The sequence below is a fragment of the Erythrolamprus reginae genome, chromosome 8 (assembly GCF_031021105.1).
Source record: "Erythrolamprus reginae isolate rEryReg1 chromosome 8, rEryReg1.hap1, whole genome shotgun sequence".
Lineage (NCBI taxonomy): Eukaryota > Metazoa > Chordata > Lepidosauria > Squamata > Dipsadidae > Erythrolamprus > Erythrolamprus reginae.
This window is the reverse complement of record NC_091957.1, coordinates 45,960,442-45,968,504: the sequence shown is the minus strand read 5'-3', so window position 1 is coordinate 45,968,504 and position 8,063 is coordinate 45,960,442.

Below are 8,063 nucleotides of genomic sequence, written 5' to 3'. Positions count from 1 at the left end.
CTGGAAACGGCCTGTTTCTCAACTTTTGGCTCATGTTTCACCCTCCCCAGGCTCCAAGCACATCCTTGGAGCCAAGGGAGGGTAAAAACGCCCTCCCCCATCCCTCCGGAGGCTCTGTGGAAGACAAAAACGCCCTCCCAGAGTTTCTGTATGAGCCAAAAATCAGCTGGCCAGCACACACATGCATGTTGGAGCTGAGCTAGGGCAACGGCTCGCATGCCAACAGATATGGCTCCGTGTACCACCTGTGGCACCTGTGCCATAGGTTCACCATCACTGATGTAGGCTCTCCAGTCACTCTGGCCTTACTTACTGAGTAGATTGTATTTTGGGGAAACCGCGGTACATCTTATTCCATCCATCTCTCACCTTAACCTGGAGATTGCGCAAACAGATGACCGCTTCCTGGTATTTCTCTGCTGCTTCCTTGAATTTCCTGGACAAGACCAGCCGGTTTCCTTCTGTGTGTAATTTTGGCACCGCAGCCAGCTTCTCGTCATTGCTCATGGCCCACGTGTCTCTTCTGTAAGAAGAAGGGTCCTCCACCTCGAGAAATCGGGAAAGCAATGGGTAGATATAACCCCCTCAGAGAGGGTCCGCAACCTGGGCGTCCTCCTCAATCCACAGCTCACATTAGAGAAACATCTTTCAGCTGTGGCGAGGGGGGCGTTTTCCCAGGTTCACCTGGTGCACCAGTTGCGACCCTATTTGGATCGGGAGTCACTGCTCACAGTCACTCATGCCCTCATCACCTCGAGGCTCGACTACTGTAACGCTCTCCATGGGGCTACCTTTGAAAAGTGTTCGGAAACTTCATATCGTGCAGAATGCAGCTGCGAGAGCAATCATGGGCTTCCCTAAATATGCCCATGTTACACCAACACTCCGCATTCTGCATTGGTTGCCGATGAGTTTCCGGTCACAATTCAAAGTGTTGGTTATGACCTATAAAGCCCTTCATGGCACCGGGCCAGGTTATCTCCGGGACCGCCTTCTGCCGCACGAATCCCAGCGACCAATTAGGTCCCACAGAGTGGGCCTTCTCCGGGTCCCGTCAACTGAACAATGCCGTTTGGCGGGACCCAGGGGAAGAGCCTTCTCTGTGGTGGCCCCGACCCTCTGGAACCAACTTCCCCCAAGAGATTAGAATAGCCCCCACCCTTCTTGCCTTTCGTAAGCTTCTTAAAACCCACCTTTGTCGTCAGGCATGGGGGAACTGAGATATTCTTCCCCCCTAGGCTTCCACAATTTATGTATGGTACGTTTGTATGTATGATTGGTTTTAAAATAAGGGTTTTTAGCTACTTTAGTATTGGATTGTCGCATGTTGTTTTTACCACTGTTGTTAGCCGCCCCGAGTCTACGGAGAGGGGCGGCATACAAATCCAATAAAATGAAATGAAAATGAAATATAAATTCTGCTTCTCCAATTTGCAACCCGTCGTGTCCTTCACTACCTGTCAAGTTAGCCTGATACAACAGCCATCCAATGCATTTTGAAATGAAAATCACCAGGGGAGCTACTTAAAATCGAGGCAAGGGTATAAGAAGAGATGCTGTGGAATCTGGTATTGGGAAAATTAACAGATTAATTAACAGATTAACAGAGTTGGAAGGGACCTTGTGGATCATCTAGTATAACCAATAATGTGCTGCTGCCCCCATGGGGGGACACAGTGGGGATAGTAAGTTTATGCACTATTTATTTAATACTTAATAGTTTTTTATTGCCCTTGCTTCTCTAGTATATTAGTGTGATCCTTAATTACTTTTAAAATAGGAAATAATTAAATGGTATGTTTTTACCCATAAACGCTTTCATCATTTTAATCATTATCTAGAACTGAACTTTGATAGCAATTCAAGAAAATTGAGCTACTTGCTTAATAGAAACATAGAAACATAGAAGACTGATGGCAGAAAAAGACCCCATGGTCCATCTAGTCTGCCCTTTTACTATTTCCTGTATTTTATCTTACAATGGATATGTGTTTATCCCAGGCATGTTTAAATTCAGTTACTGTGGATTTACCAACCACGTCTGCTGGAAGTTTGTTCCAAGGATCTACTACTCTTTCAGTGAAATAATATTTCCTCACGTTGCTTTTGATCTTTCCCCCAACTAACTTCAGATTGTGTCCCCTTGTTCTTGTGTATACTTTCCTATTAAAAACACTTCCCTCCTGAACCTTATTTAACCCTTTAATATATTTAAATGTTTCAATCATGTCCCCCCTTTCCCTTCTGTCCTCCAGACTATACAGATTGAGTTCATTAAGTCTTTCCTGATACGTTTTATGCTTAAGACCTTCCACCATTCTTGTAGCCCGTCTTTGGACCCGTTCAATTTTGTCAATATCTTTTTGTAGGTGAGGTCTCCAAAACTGAACACAGTACTCCAAATGTGGTCTCACCAGCGCTCTATATAAGGGGATCACAATCTCCCTCTTCCTGCTTGTTATACCTCTAGCTATGCAGCCAAGCATCCTACTTGCCTTTCCTACCGCCCGACCACACTGCTCACCCATTTTGAGACTGTCAGAAATCACTACGCCTAAATCCTTCTCTTCTGAAGTTTTTGCTAACACAGAACTGCCAATCTGTTATCATGCTGTATCTTATGGGTTCAGTGCAAAACCTTAAAATGTTGCTGTGCTCCTCAACAAATCATGCTGTCTGTCATTTGTCCTTGTTCAAATAATGGGACTTAATCAACTGAAAAAGAGTCCAAGCACCTATTTGAAAACTTATCTTGGTCAGTAAGCCACTCCCACCCAGTCACATGAACTTTAAGCCACCCCCCAGTCACTTGATTGTCAAGCCACTCCCACCTGGTCATATGGCTGGCAAGCCACTCCTACGCGGTCACATGACCATCAAGCCACACCCACAAAATTAGCCACGCCTACAGTGTGGTAGTAAAAAAAATTGGCAGCCCATCACTATAAACCCCGCCCAAGCAGGAGACCCTACACCATTTCTGACCGATGGCAGTCCAGTCCCTTCTTGAAAGCTTCCAGTGATGAAACTCCCACAACTTCTGAAGGCAACTTCTGTTCCATTGACTGACTGTTCTCACTGTGTCAGAAGATTTCTCCTTATTTCCAGGTTGAATCTCTCCTTGTTCAATTTCCACCCATTATTCCTTGTTTGGCCTCGGAAAAATACCTTGACCCCCTCTTCTCTGTGGCAGCCCCTCAAATATTGGAAGACTGCTATCCAGTCTCCCCTGGTCCTTTTCTTCACTAGACCAGCCATGCCCAGTTCCAAAGACCATTATTTATTTATTTATTTATTTATTTATTTATTCATTCATTCATTCATTCATTCATTCATTCATTCATTCATTTATTTATTTATTTATTGGATTTGTATGCCGCTCCTCTCCGGAGACTCGGGGCGGCTAACGGCAACAATAAAACAGTGTACAATAGTAATCTGATGTTAAAAACGATTAAAAACCCATTAATATAAAAACCAAACATACTTACATACATACCATGCATAGAATTGTAAAGGCCTAGGGGGAAAGAGGATCTAAATTCCCCCATGCCTGATGGCAGAGGTGGGTTTTAAGTAGCTTACGAAAGGCAAGGAGGGTGGGGGCAATTCTAATCTCTGGGAGGAGTTGGTTCCAGAGGGCCGGGGCCGCCACAGAGAAGGCTCTTTCCCTGGGTCCCGCCAAGCGACATTGTTTAGTTGATGGGACCCGGAGAAGATCCACTCTGTGGGACCTAACTGGTTGCTGGGATTCGTGCAGCAGAAAGCGGTCCCTGAGATAATCTGGTCCAGTGCCATGAAGGGCTTTATACTTTGAATTGTGACCGGAAATTGATCGGCAACCAATGCAGACTGCGGAGTGTTGGTGTAACATGGGGCATATTTAGGGAAGCCCATGATTGCTCTCGCAGCTGCATTCTGCACGATCTGAAGTTTCCGAACATTTTTCAAAGGTAGCCCCATGTAGAGAGCGTTACAGTAGTCGAGCCTCGAGGTGATGAGGGCATGAGTGACTGTGAGCAGTGACTCCCGGTCCAAGTGAGAAGGTCCACACATCTTAAGGTTCCCAAGGTTGAGAAAGACTAACTCGGAAGACCTCAAAATACCCTTGCGAAGTGAACTCACTTTGAATAGCTCCATGATGAAGATGAGTGGCTGAGGAGTCCTCTGTAGTTCATCCAGATCTTCGTAGCCTGTGCTGTGGTAGTCGAACATGTTGCCCATTCCACAATGGTGATTCTGTCGGTGGAGAGGGTCTTTGCCTTCTGCAATTTGCCTCAAGCCTTTGGAGACCAAAGCATACATTCCTGTATGCTGGAAACACAGATGGGTGACAAATTACCAGTAGATCAAATTGCTCACAGACAGCGGAGCAGCAGAAGATAAAATAAAGGAAGGACATCAGAATGGATGTGACCTCAGGCAGCAGCAGAAAAAGGAAGCTCTTTTCTAAAGAAGGGAAGAGAAGAGAAGAGAAAGAGGAGAGGAGAGAAGATAGAAGAGAAAGAGAAGAGAAAGAGGAGAGAAGATAGAAGAGAGGAGAGGAGAGAAGAGAAGATAGAAGAGAAGAGAAGATAGAAGAGAAGAGAAGAGAAAGAGGAGAGAAGAGAAGAGAAGAGAAGAGAAGAGAAAGAGAGGAGAAGATAGAAGAGAAGAGAAAGAGGAGAGAAGAGAAGATAGAAGAGAAGAGAAGAGAAAGAGGAGAGAAGATAGAAGAGAAGAGAAGAGAAAGAGGAGAGAAGAGAAGATAGAAGAGAAGAGAAGAGAAAGAGGAGAGAAGAGTAGAAGAGAAGAGAAGAGAAGAGAAAGAGGAGAGAAGAGAAGAGAAAATAGAAGAGAAGAGAAAATATACTGCTCAAAAAAAATAAAATAAAGGGAACACTTAAACAACACAATATAACTCCAAGTAAATCAAAATTCTGTGAAATCAAACTGTCCACTTAGGAAGCAATACCGATTGACAATCAATTTCACATGTTGTCAGCACATTCATCTTTGTACAGAACAAAGTATTCAATGAGGATATTCATTCAGATCTAGGATGTGTCCGTTGAGTGTTCCCTTTATTTATTTATTTTTGAGCAGTGTAGAATAGAAAATAAAGAATAATAGAGAAAAGAGGAGATAAAATAGAAGATGAAAGAAGAGGAGAGGAGAAAATAGAATAGAGAATGGAGGAAAGGAGAAGAGAGGAGTCTCTATTCCTCTGCTTGCAACAGAATACCTTATGCCACCAGGCTTGGAATATTGAAACTAGACAACCTCGCATTAGTATAGAAACAAATAAACATAGAAACATAGAAGACTGATGGCAGAAAAAGACCTCATGGTCCATCTAGTCTGCCCTTATACTATTTCCTGTATTTTATCTTGCAATGGATCTATGTTTATCCCAGGCATGTTTCAATTCAGTTACTGTGGATTTATCTACCACGTCTGCTGGAAGTTTGTTCCAAGGATCTACTTTTTCAGTGAAATAATATTTTCTCACGTTGCTTTTGATCTAGCATAGCATAGCATACTATAGTATAGCATAGCATAGCATAGCATAGCATAGCATAGCATAAAATAAAGAAATGAAATAAATAAATAAAATTAAAATAAAATAAAATAAAATAAAATAAAATAAAATAAAATAAATAAAAAATAAAATAAAATAAAATAAAATAAAATAAAAAATAGAATAGAATAGAATAAAATCAAATAGAATCGAATAGAATCGAATAGAATCCAATCCAATCAAATCAAATCAAATCAAATCAAATCAAATCAAATCAAATCAAATTAAATTAAATTAAATTAAATTAATAAAATGAAATAAATAAAATAAAATAAATTTAAAAAATAAATAAAGGAAAAAACAAGAAATAGGAAAGAATAGGAAAGAATAGAATAGAGAATAGGGAATAGAGAGAGAATAGAGAGAATAGAGAGAATAGAGATAAGAGAATAGAGAATAGAATAGAATAGAAATCTATCACCCGAGATAGCACTGTCCATTCAAACATAAACATGGTCTTAGTAAACACTCACTATGGGATCGCACCAGAACTCAGCCACCTCGTTGATCCTCATGGAGGTCAGCAACGTCTCCCACACTTCGATTTTGAACATCTTCCCCACAATGATCTCCATGGGGACCCCACCATTCCGGCTGTCATCAATCACCGTCCGCTCAAAATCATCTTTCAGGGTCTGGAAATGGAAGGTGATCTGTATCGAAGGAAGATTATAGTGAATCCTGGTTGGGTGTGTGTGTGTGCGAAACCTGCCCAGGTTATTAAATATAGATCTTGGTTCTTGTCGTTTAGCAATTTTTTTTTCTTGCTAGATGGAATCTCGATCGTAACTTATTCTCCTTTCTCCAGCGATGAATGGACGGCTTCGGCCCATAATCATAAGTTGAAAGATGCAACAATCTTAATCTATCCTGAAGAAGCCTGTTAGTGTATTTCTCTTTTTTTCCCCATTTTGAACATTTTTATTTCTGGATAGTTCCAGAGTAGAACCAACCCTGTATGCAAAACTGCATTAGACACAATAGATTTGCAGTATGTTAAGTGTGGAATTTATAATCTTTTTTTTTCAGTATAAAAAAACTAAACATCAACAGGTTGGAATTTTGATTTTAAATATTCCACAATATTCCGTTCCAACTACCTAGTTACCAGGTACTTTGTGATACAGGCGTTTAATTGTGAAACTTCATAGATTTAACCAACTTAGAAGCCAAACACCAAGAAATATAAAAGAAATGGGGGGAAAGATATAGAAGAAAAATAGAAGGATTAAAGAAAAGGTTTTTTAAAAATCCCACAATATAAATTGAGAAATAATAAAGTATATTTCCAGACAGAAACTGGGCATTTTCAACGAATGGGATATACTCTCCAAAAACACAGTCCTGTGGCTATTGTGGCTACTTAACACTTCCCATCTTAAACCCAACATTGCTAGTTAGTGCCTGTAGACATTTACCCTGCTCCCATCTTGAAAATGAGGCAGCTTCCCGTAACCTCCGTGTAAAATCTTCTTCTTGACTCCTTCCACGTTAAGGAGGTAGGTTTCTTCCATAGCTACGTCGTGGTGATTCTCGGTTTCCCCTTTCCTTCAGATCTGGGAGAAGACAATTCTTCTCTTTGCACCAGAGGACACTGCAACCTACCTAATTTCCAATTATTTATACCTGTGTGCCGCAACAGATATCCAAACAACCAATTCTAGACAACTATCTAGAAGCTCCTGACCACGGGAAGGTCCTTTTTTCAGAGGCCGAGAACATCCCTTCAAGGGCTCGGCAGAAGTTTTAACGTCCGCTAATCTTCTTTCAGCCAGGTTAATGCAGGATTTGCAGTCTTAAAGTTTAAAATTAGATCAAGCTGCAATCAAAGCGTACCACAATAACTTTCTGGATGATACTAGAAAATTCCTACAAGGACTGCAGACCTACGAAGATCTGACATTGGGACAGGATAGAGAAGTTGAAGTTGTGTTGCCTGGCACCTGAGCGGGAAACTTCAGATCGTGCAGAATGCAGCCACGAGAGCCATCGTGGGGCTTCCAAGATTCGCCCATGTTTCTTCAACACTCCGTGGCTTGCATTGGCTGCCGATCAGTTTGCGGTCACAATTCAAAGTGTTGGTCATGACCTATAAAGCCCTGCATGGCATTGGACCAGATTACCTCCGGAACTGCCTGCTACCGCACAAATCCCAGCGACCGATAAGGTCCCACAGTTGGCCTTCTCTGGGTCCTGTCGACTAAACAATGTCGTTTGGCGGGCCCCAAGGAAGAGCCTTCTCTGTGGCGGCCCCGGCCCTCTGGAACCAACTCCCCCTGGAGATTAGAATTGCCCCCCCTCCCTGTCTTTCGTAAGCTACTCAAGACTCATTTATACCGCCAGGCATGGGGGAGTTGAGATATTCCTTCCCCCTAGGCCATTACAAGTTATAGATGGTATGTTTGTGTGTATGTTTGGTTTTTATAAAATAAGGGTTTTTAGCTGTTTTATTATTGGATTGTCACATGCTGTTTTTATCATTGTTGTTAGCCGCCCCGAGTCT